Source organism: Neolamprologus multifasciatus, chromosome 8 (assembly GCF_963576455.1).
Source record: "Neolamprologus multifasciatus chromosome 8, fNeoMul1.2, whole genome shotgun sequence".
Taxonomy (NCBI): Eukaryota; Metazoa; Chordata; class Actinopteri; order Cichliformes; family Cichlidae; genus Neolamprologus; species Neolamprologus multifasciatus.
The window spans coordinates 5307175-5323815 of NC_140446.1; the positions used below are offsets into that span (position 1 = coordinate 5307175).

Consider the following 16641-nt stretch of genomic DNA (forward strand, 5'->3'; position numbering starts at 1 on the left):
TAGGGAAAATGAAGTGCGCGCTGTGCTGTTTCTATCTTCTTCTTTTTTTGAACTCAGCAGCTTCTTCTCCTTTAAATGGGTCAGAAGTCTGATTGCTGTCTGGCTTTCAGTAACCCAAATATGTTTTAGACTGTGATTTCAGCAACTTTCTGACATTTTATGGACAAATATTAAACAAAATAGCACATTAATCAATCTAAAAACACACGATGGCTGTAATCTTCATCTCAATCCAGAGCAATATGTACAGGGAATATTTCTGCAGCACAGTTTAATCAAATCGGCAGCACGGTGGTTAGCACTGTTGCCGCACAGCAAGAAGGTCCTGAGTTCAATTCCAACATCAGGCCGGGGTCTTTCTGTGTGGAGTTTGCATGTTCTCCCCGTGTTTGCGTGGGTTCCCTCCGGGTACTCCGGCTTCCTCCAACTGTCCAAAGACATGCAGCTTGTGGGGATAGGTCAATTGGATAATCCAAATTGTCACTGAAAGTGAGTGCGAATGGTTGTCTGTCCCTGTGTGTTGGCCCTGCGACAGACTGGCGACCTGTCCAGGGTGTACCCCGCCTCTCGCCCTATGACAGCTGGGATAGGCTCCAGTGCCCCCCGCGACCCTGAAAAGGGTAAGCGGAAGTGAATGGATGGATGGAGTTTAATCAAATATTTTTTTCATAATTTCCTGCTATCCCCTACATCTAAAACTAGATGCTTTTCAGCAAACTTTGATGTAAAAAATCAAGGCTGTTTGCTTCTAATGAGGCATTGTGTGGCTATAGTAACCTGAGAACAGCAGAGGGCAGATTACACTGTGCAGTAGCGATTAGTGCTTGGGGAAAGAGACTGAACATGATCCCGTTAGCTTTAATAATCAGCCAGGCTTACAGTGTAATTCACTCTAATGGTCTGTGCAGACCATTAGACTAAACATAAGCCAATTTAATTTGCAAACATCCTTTGCTTTCTCCGGGAGATCAGATGGCTTACAATGAGGTTAAGGTGACTTGTCGTCATAGATCTGGTTTGCGTGTATGTAGCTTTTTCTAGTGCTGTTTAACATGTAAAAGGTTGTCTGGAGCAGCTGATGATTAGTGTTCAAATCCAGGAGGTGTTTTTATTTTTAGGGCTGCAGTTTTCTGTGTGGACACAAGGGGGCATCAGCTGTCAGTGAAAGAGCTTCTTGGAGTCTGACTCAACACTTTGCACAAGTGATGTCACTGGCAGCCAATGAGAGTTTGTGGAGCTGGTGCTTTGCTGTGTTGGTATAAGTAGTTGAGAATGCGTATTTACAAATGCATGAGGGGAGCCATGCAGAGAAAAAGAGAGGAAGAAAAGGAGAGAGGAGGGAGAGGGTGATACAGTGAAAATGAATGATGACAGGTGGTAGGTAAACATCTCTGTATATTTTTGGGCGGCGTACTGTGGATCAAAATACTTAAAGCAACAGGCTACAAAGTAAGTCACTGTGTCAAAACTGTTGAAAGGCTGCATAGTCCCATGTGATGTGAAGAATGAATAGTGAACGGTAGGCAGTGAACCCTGCAGTTGCTGTTATAGTTCAAAGTGAATGAAGTGCACTGTGGCATAGAAACTGTGAATAAAGCCAGGATGAGTCAAGATCAGGTAAAGATTGTACTGTGGGGTGTATTCCTCTTACCCTCTTATCATCTTGGAGTCAGTATTCCCCTCGCCATCACTCTTCTGCTACACTCCGACCTCCTCCTACTGCTGGTAGCAGACTTCTGACTTTGAAAGGCATGTGAAGTGGTGGATGAATGTAAAGTGATCCAGCTGTTACTTCCTGGAACCAATATTGGCATGAATAAATATAATCCAGAGACTTTCCTCCTGCAGTGTCTGGACTACTGTACAGTGTGGAGGCTGTTAATGTTGCCAGGCAGTATTGCCATAATGAGTGAATTGTAGGGGCCTTTAGTCGATCTCTGGGGCATTTTGGGGGGAATAAACGGTGCGTATTACCATTTAGATGAACATTTTTTCAAAAGTTAATTTGTCCAGACCCCACAAGAGATGAGCTTTCCAAATAACATTGAATGCAGAGAAGATGATCTTTGAATGATCTGAAACAAAAAAAAAAACAGCAGTTAAATCAAATGTGCTGCTTATTGCAAGAGCATGAAAGTGGATGAACTGAAGTGTAGCTAGTGTCTTCTCCTTTTTATCTGTTAGCTGTAAAAGGCTGATGGGGTATTGTGGCAGCGTGAACGCGGTAACTCGAGAACGAGGCAACATAGATTTTGAAATTCATACTGTAGGTATACCTACAAAAAATCTCAGAGAAATCTCACTCACCTTGACCTCACCTTGACCTCAAGATCAGAGGTCATGTTTTTTGGAAATCTTGTGAATGCAATAACTTGAAAACAAAACAATGTGGTATTTTCAAATTGATACCATAGCTATATGTACTGGGAGGCTGAGAGGTAACACCAGCAGCCGCCAGTATTTTTAACATATAAGTAAAAACACTGCTGTTATATACACCCCTTCACAATCTAAAAGTAAGCAGCACCCTCAAGTGTATTTCTACAGCTTTTAACCTGTCCTCAGTTAAAGTTTGATGTACCCTATAGGGGTGCAACAATACTCGTATAGATATTGAACCGTTCGATACAGTGCTTTCCGTTCGGTACGCATATGTATCGAACAATACAAATTTTTTAATTTATTTTATCAACTTTCCTTGTTACGGTGCTGTCTGTGTTGAGCGCTCAGTGGATCTGCGCTCGACAGTGCAGCCTAGGCGGAGTAGTCGAACGCAGATTCACTGAGCGCAGGGCAAGCTAGCAAGACAGAAGTTAAGCTCTCCTTGCAACATGGCAAATTGAACCTCACCCACCCTCATTCAGATCTGGCGTTTGGAACTATTTTGGTTTTCATATGACGTATGACCCTGAAGGTAAGCGCGTCATGGACAAAAGTAAAACAGTATGTTGGATGTGCCAGCAATGCTCAATTACATTGGTGGGAACTAGTGCGTTAGCGCAGTTAGCTTGTTAACGTGTTAGCCGTCCAGCCCCACGCACATGGCGATCCGTGGTAGCTCATTAACGGAGATTTGCCGTGTTGTGGCGTTAACGTCATTTCAACGAGATTAACGCTGACAGCACTAGTGGGAACACAACGAATATGACTGCACATTTACTCCGACAGCATCCTAGTGCAAAGACAAGTGGAAGCAGACAAAAACAACAAGCACGCATGCTACAAACTTTACCCGAGTCATTTAGACAGCCGTTAGCACAGGATTCTCCTTATGGGGACCTGATATGTTTAATATGCTGCTGAGAATATAGCCCAGAAGAAGCGTATAGTATAGCTTTTATTTTGGAAAGAGCCATTTCTCTGTAATAAACTCTCTTTTCCAAAGATGAGGGATTTCACCATCAGATAGATTTTTTTTTATTACTTTGTTGTTTCAGCAACATTAAATTTAAAAACTGTACTTTTGAGTTAAAATATATATTTATAATTTTAATAAATGACAAATTAAAAAGGCATGAACATTTTTTTGTATCGAAAAAATATCGAACCGTGACACCAAAGTATCGAACCGAACCGTGAATTTTGTGTATCGTTGCACCCCTAGTACCCTATAGAAAAACAGCAAAAGAACAACAATAATGACGTGTAAACAAGTGATTTTTGTTTATAACATATTTAAAGCTTTAAGTCTGTCTGATCCAGTCTGTTGTCATATTGTATATATTTTTAGTTTTTTTTGCCTGGGGGCTCGCAGTGCTTTCCCCAGTACTGAATAAAACAGCAGCAAAGAGACAGACAGGACATCTCACTGCATTCAGTCTTATTTGCTTTTTGTGACAGCCAGGTAAAGTTTTTGATCTAAAAGAAGGAGAAAGCTACATGCATGATATGTGCAGAATGTAGCTTCTTTTTAATCGGTTATTCCTCACTTGTTAGAATTGTTCACAAATTATGTACGTCTTGCAGACCTGTGGTCTTATTGAGTATGTTTTATGTCAATGTGGTACTGAAACTAAAATAAGAGACTTGGAAAAGGAAAACATGCACATCAAGAGAAAATGCCACTTTGCCATATGAAGGATGAAAAACGCAGATCATCATTCTGGTGTTGGCCTGATGTGTCCTGTTCTGAATGTCTGTAAAGGTTCTCAGTCATCCAGGTCATCGTAGTCTAAGCAGCTTGGACGCTCCAGATGCTTTTCTTTCCAAGCTCCTTAGACTCAAGTTCTGAATGTTTTTCTCTGTTATTTGTTTATTTATGCAGTGCAGACATCAGAGTAATGTTGCATGAACCTGATCTTTACACAAGAATTTTATAACTGTTACACTGAATGTTTGTCCTATTTGGCCGCTCTATGGATTATTTAAATAACGTAGACTATGTTAGAGTCTAGGGTTGCCAAGGCTGTCACCGTCATCATGCCTATGCATCTTAGTTTTAAATTATTTTTATCTATAACTATAGATATATTCTATTTATGGAACTGTTTGTTTGGTGTTTGACAAATGAAAAATTAATTTATGGCTATGTATAGATATGCTTTTTTTGTTTTGTTTATTAGCCAAAGCTTTATCTTGTGTTTAGAACGCACTCTACTTGCCTCAATAGATCTGTGTTACTGAAAATCATTAGATATAAACAAATAGAGATAGATGTATTTACTGCATATCAAATTATTTAGCTTTAGTTTAGAATTTATTTTAGAATTCCACTTTAATATGATGACACTCAGTAACCTAAGTTTTAATTGAAGTGGAGGCTTCATGTCTAGTTTGGTACTGACTGATGTTGGAGCTGGTGGGTGGCTGGATACACAAACTTAAACCTAAAGTGTTAAATACTTGTATTATTGAAAAATGCTGACAAATTTGCTCACAGTCTTTGGTCACGTGTTGTCTTGGCAGTTAAGGAGCTGTGATATGCAAACTGCTGTACATTTTACTCCTTATTGATTGATTGATTTTTATTTATTTATTTTTTTCAGAAACTCTTATAAAGTAAAAAAAAACAAAAACAAAAACTAACCCAAAACTAACCCATGAGAATTTCGTTAGTATGTCTGTGTTATCCGTCAGGTATGGAATAGATTTGGAATTTCTTGGTCATAAAAAAGGAAACCTTTTATATATATTTTTTTGTTACATTTTAGAAGTTAAATAGTGCTGTCATTGCTGACACAGGGTCACTGAAAAAAAGAGCCAGCAAGAGAGAAACTGTATATTACTGTGACCTCAAAACAGACACCCTAACCTACATTCATATGCAAATTAGTTCTTGGAAAAGTTTTAAAATGTTCAAGGCTTTGAGCATTCAAGGAGAACACGAGCTCTGCAGCCTTGAAAGACTAACAAAAGCACTCTCACCTCATAGCTCAGAGCTCCTCAAGTTGGCAGGATGAAAGTGTGAAGATGTAGGGAGACAGAGAGAAGAGGAAAGGGAAAGTGAGGTGCAATGTGAGAGACTGGGAGTTGTTATGTGAGGGGAAGTGAGATGTGCACATTCCGCGAGAGAAATGAAAGGGGTGAAGCACAGGTTTATGAAAACAAGAGCTGGGTATTATTGTATTCTTTCCCTCTCCCATCAAAATAGATTCCCTGAGCACATAGATGTTTCCAACAAAGTAATAACACTAGATAACCTACCCATTGATAAAAGACAAGGAAAATCAGACATCTGAGTAACAAAAGAACCAGATAATTATCAAAATGGCTTAAAGGTTGTGCAAAAGAGAGAGAACATTGCTTTCAACCAAGCTGCAGCTTCCAGAGTTGAAAAATGAAACCAGCACCAAGACTGCAGTTCCTTTAATGATCACTTGAGGCTGGCCCTACAAGATGTGTTTCGTATTATTTCAATATAATCATCTGATATGTAATGTGACAGGCAGTAAAGCCTGTTGCTAGCCTTAGCCAATCGTTTAGGGTGGAGCCCTAAATGATCTAAATATGGTAGCTCTAAATGAACCAAAGGTCCAGACGGTGATGGCCAGTGTGCTGCAAATCAATGAACAACACCTCATTGGCTAAGTATGTCTGTGATCTTTATAGTTATTTAGCGGCTTGAGAAAAAACTCAAGAAGAATATTTGTGAGTAGTTACCGGATGTGTAAAAATAAGCGATTGTGTTTGCCTCTATTCAAAATGAAGATGTCATCTGTTGCTTTATAAAGAAAAGCCAGGTCCAAGGTTAACTGAGCAACTCTGTTTTCCATGCGAAGGATATGAATGTATTTGTGTTATGTAACTGCAACACCACAAGGGATTTGAACTTATTTAAACTGCACTCATCATGCAGTTAAAGTGTGGGCTTTCAGCTTTAATTCAAGGCCATGTTTAAAAGTAAGTAAACCAACATACAGTAATTTTGAGTTTAAGCTTATTTGTATTACTTTAAACGCTGAACCTTTGCTATCAATGAACCCACAGACATCAGCAGATGCTGGATTTCATTCCACTCAGATATGTTGTCAGGCATTGCTTAGTGCTGCTTGTGTGTGGTTGTTTGGGCCTTAAGAGTTGTCTTCAGTAGGTGAAAGGCATGCTCAACTGGGCTGAGGTCAGAAGAGTGAGCCATTTGAGACCATTTGGTTGGTTTTAGCAGCTCTAAGCTCACTTTTCTGGTCGGTCTTTGATACGACTATGAAAGCTCACACCTATCAATTTAGCATTTCTCAGTATAGACAGTATAGATATTTATTTTGGGTCATGTCATCAATAAACACCAGTGATGCAGCTTCATTTCCAACTATACATACCTGTATTATGCATGAAGATGCTCAGAGATGGGCAGTAACGCGTTACTGTAATCTGATTACTTTTTAAAGTAATGAGTAAAGTAAGGGATTACTATCGCAAAAACGGTAATTAGATTACCGTTACTTTCCTGTAGGAACGCTGCGTTACTAAAACCGTGATTTTTTTTTTTTTTTTTTTTTTTTTTTTTGCGAGAATGTCTCATGACAGTGACAACAGCTGTGTGCAGATCAACAATGGATAATATATTGAGTATGGGAGAGAGTATGAGCGTGCAGCGTTTAAAGCGTGGAAGTACTGACCTTACTTTAAGTTTGATTCCATAAAAAGTGACAAAAACATTAGCGTCCGTTGTGCGTGGGAAGAAAACTTATTTTTTACAGCGAAAAAAACCCCTAAACAAGCACCGAGTAGCTACGACGTGATGGGAAATTCACAGAGAAACTCGCGGATTCTTCCACTGACCGCTGCCAGGGTAAACCTCCGCCTACGCACTCCTGCTTTACAGGTGAAAATAGAGCAAAAGGACCGCTAGTCTTTGACTTTATTTATTTTCTACTGTGTTGTATTTGCATCTATTTGAAAGACTGAGTGTAAACACAAAAAATATTTTTATTTTATGTGCTGGAATGTGCAGAAAATAGGTTTAAATGTTAAACTAATTTCTTCAAGTCAGAGAATGTTGCATATAATTTAATTTTTACTTGATGCATAAAGTTAAAAGATTAAAACTGATAAAACAAGTTTAAAAAAAAAGAGACTTTTCCATTTGATTACATTTTGTATGATGGATTATGCAGAAAAAGTAGAATTGGGCTGAAATATCTATCACTTTATCACCTATTCAGGTTGTAAATCGTGTTTTTAAAAAGTAACTAAGTAACCAGTAAAGTAATGGGATTACTTTTTGGGGAAGTAATCAGTAATTAGTTACTGATTACTTTTTTCAAGTAACTTGACCAACACTGAAGATGCTTTAGTTATTCAGGTTACTGTCAGACAAAATAACAGAAAGACTTGTAGGTATAACTCAGTGTAATTCATTAGAATTACTTCATAATGATCATAAATAACAAAAGCACAATAGTGTAAAATTAAATAAATCAGTTTGAACTAATGCATCATGAAGGAAGGTTCATTGCTGTATAAAAATCCATTTCCTTTCACTGGTTATTTGACTAATAAACTGCTTGCTGAGTGTATGCGAAATGTAAACCATTTCTGCTTCAGTGTGCAGTAGTCGCACGAGAGCCTCAAAAGCTGATGAGATGGAAATGAGACATGCAGACCAAGAGATTGAGTCGGAGATCAATTCCAGGAAATGTTCACGTAACACGATCTACCGTAATGTTCTCACTCTGCTTCCAGGACTGGATGATGCTACGCTGTCGTCTGACTTTCAGCTCACAAAATGTGACGCACGAATACGTACGCTCTGCAGTGTTCGTTCATTCGCTACATACTACATGTGGACATTGAATTTGGCACGCCGTTGTCAAAGTAAGAAGAGAGAGCATTCCTAAACCGTTCTTTCAGGTCTCCATATGTCATGTTGCGTTGGAGTCTGCTGATCTGAATTTCTTTTCATTTGCTTCCAGGCTTCTCAGCCTTGTTATGAATTAATCAGGCAGTTTTGATGCATGGGAGCTGCGGGCTTGTTTACAGAGAGTTCTCACCTAAAGGGAAGCGCTTGAATCTGATGCGAGTGATACATCAGTCAGATCTTTGCTTTTGGCGCCATAAAATCTCCAGTTTTTGTATCAGCCTGTGTGTGCTCGACTCAACACTTTAATCACACTGAAATCTAACTAGTTTCATAAATGTAATGACTCATTGCTAACAAACTGTGTAGCTATCTACACGCCTCGTCGCCTTTTTACTTGATTTTTTGTCTTCTTGCACCACAAACACTGAAATGTGAAAGCCTTATTTCTTTTCTATTTTAGTCTGCACGGTATGTTTGTAGGCTCACAGTTACACAACAATTTAAACACTTGCTGTAAAGTTGTAGACAGTGATTGGCCTTTTCAGTTTTTACTGCAAGTTATTGGGAATGACCCTGATTACAAAACGGAAAACCACAAACAGTAGAGATTTTAAGTATAGACCAGCTATTGAATTAGATGTCAAATCTGCGCTAGCTTATTGTGTTATGTCTCAGTGTTTACCACTGATCTGATTATTGTTTGTAAGGGCGTTGTATCTGGGCTTGCGTGTGTATAACTTCAACATTTTTGCTAACAATTGGGTGGATGGACTATCTTTATAAGTTTCTTCCCTCGTAACACAGATATTTTATTTGGCCGTAACATTTTAAATAAATAACTTCTATAGTCAGCTGCTCCAGTAAGTCTCTCTTAGTGGGACTCCTGGCTTCATTGTCTTGGACTGGATCTGCAGATGATAGCTGATGATGAGCTCAGCTTAGCAGCACACAAGCTACGTTGTAGCCACAGCCACCCTGGGGCGCACTGACAGGGACTGCAAACAAGGACTGCTCTTACTAGCTGCAGCCAAACCAGCGGGATTAGAAATTGCCTGAACATCCTTTCAGAAAAAACAGCTGATTGACTTCAAGACCACTAAAAAAAGTGGGCTTGCAGGTAAACCATTATTGGTTGGTCAGTTATTGCTCTTTAGTAGATGTCCAAATATAGATTCAAATCCAATGCTTCCTTTACTATAGTTTATTTTGTGTCTATCTCATGTACATATACACCATTCTGCAAATACACACTGAAATGCACCAAAGGCAGTAAGAGTTAGACTTCCATAATGCACTAGTGGGTTTGCTGGCAGTATTTTCATCAGTGTCTCTTCTCTCGTTGCTTTCTTTGTCCCTGTCGCTACCCGATCCGTACCGGAAACCCGAGCGGTACCCCGCATGCGCAAATCTTACGTCACTTCCTCTCTTTGCCAACATTGCGACATTCAATATATTTGAATGATACGGTTAGCCCCAGTTAGCTCCTAGCATTTCTCAACAGCTCTGCCTCCTTTTCGACTGCCCGGGACATTTAAACAATGGATAATCCATATACAAACAAATTCATGCTTTTCTCCTCAACAGAGAGCGTTCCCCGATTGAACAACAGCGCCGTAAAATAAGAAGAATGGCGCCTAATTACAGACTTAATAATATTGACTTAGCAATGTGTCACGTGAAGATTCAGCAGCCAGATTAAGTGTTTACTGACAACTGACAGTGATAGTGGACATCATCATCACTATACTAATCAATCCTCTCCACACAGACAAGCATAAACACACTCGACTATCACTAAATCAAATTTAACACACGTTTGTAATGACGCCAATTCAGTTTACAATAGGGTTCATTCGCTCGGTCAGCAGGTGGCAGTATCCTCGTACACTGGGGAGTAAACTGCCATTAAACGAACAGAAGAAGAAGAAAACATCTGCACATGCGCGGTAAGGATCAGGTAGACCCGATTTGTACGGTCCGACTTTGCACATGCGCAGTAAAGATCGGGGAGTCCCGATTCGTAACTATCTTTTTATTTTTCGTTTTTGTCTACATTGTATTGAAATGCTTCATTATTGCAAACATTTTAAGAGTTACTCATTATTCTTAACATTTTAACAGATACTCTGACCCATAACTATCGTAAAATGCTACGACCGGAAGTAGACACCTTTCGCGCATGCGGGGTACCGATCGGGTTTCCGGTACGGATCGGGTAGTGACAGTCCCGGCTGAAGCTTTACTGTTTTGGTTTAGTTTTACTGCTCTGGCAGCTGTTTTTGTAATTTAATGTGTGCTACTACCCAACTATTTACAAGCACACAGAGTTAGTTGTTCAACATAGAGCAGAATTTGATAGCTAAAGATCCAGAGATTCCCCTCAGGAGAAGACCTGAAAGGAGAGCGAATACCTCGTTTGCTCCGTATCTGCTGGATTTTTGTCTGATTTTGTTTGTAGCTCCCAAGTGGCCCCCAAAAAATCTGGTATTGCAGGTGTAAAGATTTTCAACAGGAACTGTGATTTGGGCTGCTGAAAACAGACATTTTAGAGAAGTCTTAAAGTATTATTGTTATACTGGATTTATTAAATAGAATTACATCAGCTTCATTTTCTAATCTATAATTTGCTAAATCATTCACGTTTGGTAGCATTTTGCAGTAAAATATCAGTTTTTCTGTTTTCTATTAGCTTTTAAATCTTTCGTTGTTTCACTTTTCAATTTTCTCCCATCTGCTTTCACTGTTTTCTTTTTTTACCTTTCACATAGATCACAGCATTGCAGCATGTGGCCTGCTATGGCGCAGCATACTAATGGGATGTACATGAGTATATGCTTGTGTATGTGTGTCCTCTGCCTTCTGCTACATGTATGAGTGCGCATGGTGTACTAAGTGGTAAAGCTTTTATGGGCCATGTGTTGGTGATGCTAATCACTGAGATGCTGGTCATTAGTCACAGGGATGCACAAGGTCAGCTGTAGCAGTCGGGATGGACACAGGCAGCTAACTGATGCCTCTGAGAGGAGAATCGGTGGCGTAAAGCAGTTCAGCACCAGGACAGTCTGATGGTTGTTTCAGGGTTTGTACTCTGTCTGTTGGTGTCTGGATTAGCATGTAGTTTGATATGCTGGGTTTTAATGTGCTGACAGCTGCCACTCAGTGCACTGGGCATGAAACGTAAAATCCATCTCCTCATCTGCCACCTGCATTGTCGACTGCGGTGCCTAGTGTGAGTTCTTGACAGGCTTGGAGATAGTCAGATGCTTCTCATTGGGAGGTCTGGCTTGTGCCATCATAGATGGCTCTCCAGTCCAGAGGCTAGAGAGCAGGAGGGCACAGGTGGCAAACAGGACTGCAGGAAAAGTGATTGCAGGAGGTGATGGAAGGTGAGAAGCTGGCAGAAAGCGGGGCATTTCACATTAAGGTGGAGGTCACTTTTATTGACAGTTTAACAATAAAATCTGTTCAAAAAGGTTTGGTTTGATCCACTGAACTCGTCTGTACAGAAACATGGCCGATGTGTCTAATGTAACAGCCAATGTCAAAACCAGTAGCCATGTTTCTGACGTTTAATATTGGCTGTTACATTAAACAATAGTTGGACCTTAACTGCTTTAGTTAGATAAATAAATAAATAAAATAATTTTTTATTTATATAGCACCTTTCAAGACAGAATCACAAAGTGCTGCACATAAGATTACAAGTCATAAAAAGATTTAAAAAGAGAAAATAAAACAGGCAAAAAATTAACCAAAAGCAGTTTTAAAAAGGTGAGTTTTGAGTTGTTTTTTAAAAACAGCTACTGAGTCCACAGTTCTTAATGTTTGGGGGAGAGAGTTCCACAGTTTAGGGGCCACAGTGGCAAAAGCTCTGTCACCCTTAGTCCTCCTAGCCCCGATCAGATGACCTCAAAGACCTGCTAGGGACATCGGGCTGTAGCAGATCAAAGATGTAGGCAGGTGCCAGTCCGTGCACAGCTCTGTAGGTCAAGACCAGGATCTTAAAATTGACTCTAAATTTAACAGGAAGCCAGTGTAACTGAGATAACAACGGTGTCACATGTGAGTACTTGGAGGATTTTGTCAAAAGTCTAGCTGCAGCGTTTTGCACAACCTGCAGACGATCCAGTTATTAGATTAGTTATTAGTTATTGGACTAATGACAAGATGATCAACATTAACTTTGTATTTTAGGGTAAATGTAATTTTTGTACTTCAATTGAATCATTTTTAAGTAAAATTTTAAACATTTAACCTCCTAGGACCTGGCGTCCACATATGTGGACAAATTTTAAATGAATATCCTCATATGTGGCTCTTATTTTTCTTAGAAACAAAAATTAGGTAAAAAAAGAAAATCTGGTAATTCTTTGTTTCTACATTCGTCAGGTCCCAATCAGCTCAAATATCAAAGAGAAATTAAAAATGCATGTTGTAAAAGAGTTCGGGTCTCAGGAGGTTAAAGAAAATTCATACCACAGTGCAGACATGTAGTGTAGTTTATAGTATTGATGGTACATGTCTTTTTTCCCTCAGATTGGTCATCCTATCATTTTCATAGAAGCAACATATAATTTTTTTTCCGTTAAAAATGTTTTTAAAAAGCTACCTGTCCTTCTGCTTATCCAATTCAGGGGGAGGCTGTAGCTCATCCCAGCGTTTACAGAACAAGTCACCAGTCTATGACAGAGCTACCAGAGAGAGACAGACAACCAGTCACACTTAATTTCATAACTCTGGCTAATTTAGTGCCAGATTTATTGCGCCCACACGCTATTTTGTCCCTTTTAGTAAATCTGGACCTTAGAATCACCCGTTACCCTTACCCCTGCATCTCATTGGACTGTGGGTGAAAACTGGAGTACTTAGACAGAAACTATTATCTGTGATTCATGAAAACATGCGTACACACAGAAAGGCCCCAGTCAGCCAGGGGTTTCACACCCAGGACCATATTGATGTGAATAAGGTCAGCTGTGTAACGTGAAACATCTACTTTTATCTTCCATTCTGCCTCCGTGCATACTTTGGAAGTTTTAATGAAGAACTATTCTCCAAGTGTCTGAACTCTACCAGAGGGATTATCCAAATAGTGTTTCTTGTTTGAGTGGACCTGAGGAGCTCTAACAAGTAACTCCTATAGCAGGTCTGCTGAGTTGAAAACCAGTGTCTGTGGAAGCTGTAGCCTCACTCACATTTTACATTTGTCACCTCTCGCTTTGTTGATCTTTCCAATTACATATATGTTACCAAAGCCTGATGTATGGCTCTTAGTGCTGCTTCAGTCCTTTATCTTCAGGGTCAGGTATGTTCTGAACATACTGCAGAAGAATGAGTAACTCTGCTTCAGTTTCTGCTGTCAGCTCTGTCCTGGTTGTTTTCATCTCGTCTTTTCTATTCCGTTCAATTCAATTTTATTTATATAGCGCCAAATCACAACAAAAGTCGCCTCAAGGCGCTTTTCTCTGCTAATAAATGTTGAAACATGTGACAGCAATAAAAGGAAAAAGTGAAAATGACGTGTGGAAGCTTCTTATCACTGCTTTTTGTCGTTTTGACACCAGCTTATGCTACACTGTGTACCTGACGCGCTCGGCCCACAGTTCTTGTCATTTTCCCCCCTCTGTCTCTCGCCTTCTCACCTCAACTCTCGCTCTGCTTCTTCTCTCTGTATTTAAATCCTCCCATCTCTTGTTGCCTCATCTCTTCTGTCTATCTTGTTTCCATTTTCACATTGCCCGATCATTCTTTCTTCTTCCTCAGTTTCGTTTTATGTTTTTGGCTGTACCTGAAGTCCTTTTCTGTTTTTAATTAAATGCTTTGGCTGTCGGCAGTAATTTCTGCTAAACATGCATTTCATTTTTTATGCAGAACAGGGTGAAACGAAGGCCAGAGTGGTCGTGCTTCTTTGTTTCTTTGTGAATATGAAAATTAATTTTAAACGATTTTTTTTTTCTGGCATCGTACATTCAAATTTTAAACTGCAAATCAGATAAAGCAAGCATGGTGACCAGGAACACCTTAGGCTTTGGGAACTCTCTTGTGGTCTTTTCAAATGTTTTGTACTTTTTCTTTTTCTCTGTTCTGCACAGAGGCTGTTCTGCATATTTACATTCATGAGGTGAAGCTGTTTGCCATAATCACTATGTCCTACCACTTAAATTAGCATCACTAGCATTTTTTTTTTTATTTTACTGAAATAACTGAGTTGCTCTGCAGTTATTCTTTTAGTTATTCTTACGTTTTTGCCTTGTTCACATTTTAGCAGCTTCTGTCTTTAGGTTCATCTCTAATCTTAGAAATCTATGTCATGGTGAGTCATTCATCTGCCCACAATTTACAACAATCACTCCTCCTCTTGATCAAATTTTAGTGAAACTTGCAAACAATGATCATTTAATAGGCCTTCACCCAAACTGTACTCTAGGTCAACACCAAGGTTTATTCTTTAATTTTATCTTTGAATTTTAATGGATCATGTGTGCTACCGCATCACTGACACTCTCATTAAAAATTGTTAACTTATATCATTACTGATGGCTTATATAACCTGATGGGTCATAGACTTTTTTTAAAAAAAATTTGACGATAAAGAAAGTAAAATAAAGAAAAATATTTAAACTTTCCTTAAAAACAAAATAAAAAAAAATGCTCGGAATTTAGTGGCATCCCGAATGAAATTCCATTGTGGATACAAATTTTAGTGACTGTTAAGTTATATACGGGCATTGAATGTTACATGTGAAACAAACTGAGAACATAACATTCCATCGGCAGGTGAATAATTAGAATTATATATATTTAAAAAATCAAAAGAATTGGGATTTACAAAAAATATAGATGTTAATAATCACTGTATGTGTGACAGTGTTTCCTCAGACTGGTCCACCCGTTATGGAGGAAAAGGTACATACAGACACATATATCCATATGTACACTATTATTATAGTAAGATATTTGTGCTTTTTAAATACAACCTTTCAAAAAAATACAACTTGTTAACATAGTGTAGAAAACAATATGAGTCAGTACTGCACAGTACTGGTTAGTACTGTAGATTATATTAGTGCTAATCTCACTGAGATTAAATGCAGCGATTTAAGTTGACCTAATAATTGTGCATCTACCCTTGCTTGTGGCTATTTCTTCTGAGTCTCTGTGTTGCTGTTATTCTGACCATTGTTCTTTCTTTTAAGTGGCTTCTTTCTCCGTAGATGCGCACGCACACACGCATGCACGCAGCACCACAACCAGCACTACTGCAGTCTCAAACTTAATGCTAGGCTGAAACCCAGACACGGAGGAGGTGCTAACAACAGCGCTGCCAAGATTTGTGTCTCGTCTACATGTGTGCATCCTGCTTTTGTGTGTGTGTGTGAGATGGAGTGTATCTGATTGGGATGGACGAAGGGAAGTATGGCTTCCCACAGATGCAGGCTGTCTGTCTGATATAGCATCTGTTTGTCTGTCTGTTCTGTGTTTCAGTGTGTGTTTAATGCTAATAACCCCTAAAAAGTGTGTTTAATTTTTCCAAACAGTTTATCTCCTATACTTGAGAGAAACATGAAGAATTTGCTGTACTTACTGAATGAACTGAACTTATTTATTGAATTTAGACCATATAATATAATTTATATAGTACATATAGTATAAATAATAAATAAAATGTATAGTAAAAATGTAAAATGTATAACTATAAAATGCATTTTCTTAAGAAACTAAGCATAGCATACAAAAAACGTATGGAAGATTAGAAGTAGAAGAACAATACTGTGGATGCTTAATCAGTATCCACACTAATAACCAAAAAAAGATACATATTTTATGGGATTTTCAGATATTCCAGGATCATTGGGATTGATCTGATAGAGTAGTCTTTTTTCAGCCCAGATACGAGAGCAGCAGTGAGGTCCAGCACTGACAGGTGATGAGGCCTGGCCTGGCTCACAGCCGGTGTTCCAGTTCATCTCAGAGGTGTTAGATGAGGTTGAGCTCTGCACAGTCAAATCTGTTCCATGCCAAGCTTTCAAAAAATTCCCCGCTTGTGCAAGTAGCAACAGGAAAGGGACGCTCAGAACAGCATCTAAAATATTTTGGGAAGTGTGAGGCTTTTCTTTGTTCCTGTGTGTTAAATGAGACAATTGATTTGTTATGCAAGTCAGGATGTTCTTAGTGTAGCATAAATATTGAGGGTGGCTTTCTCCGACACAAAAAGGGGATGACAGTCTGTCTTTTGCAAATTTCTGTTTGTGCATGTTTTTGCTTTTCTTCAAAACAAAGGATTGGGCTTGGTTTTGGTGCTATAGGTTTGGGATCGTCACTGATTAGGATTAAACCATTGCAGTAAATTTTGTTCAGATAAGTTCTGAACCTTGGAGCAGAGCCACGGTAATATTTTAGTT

The 16641-nt window shown here is 39.0% G+C and overlaps 1 protein-coding gene and 1 long non-coding RNA gene across 2 annotated transcripts in view; both read left to right on the top strand.

Annotated features, from left to right (window-relative positions):
• myo1d (myosin 1D) overlaps positions 1-16641 on the top strand; it is a 133609-nt gene that overhangs the window by 33601 nt on the left and 83367 nt on the right. The gene's annotated exons all lie outside the window — the stretch shown is intronic.
• Positions 7-14822, top strand: LOC146512302 (uncharacterized). The gene is made up of 2 exons (XR_014875624.1): positions 7-6565; positions 6726-14822. It is a non-coding gene; the product is annotated as an uncharacterized LOC146512302 (long non-coding RNA).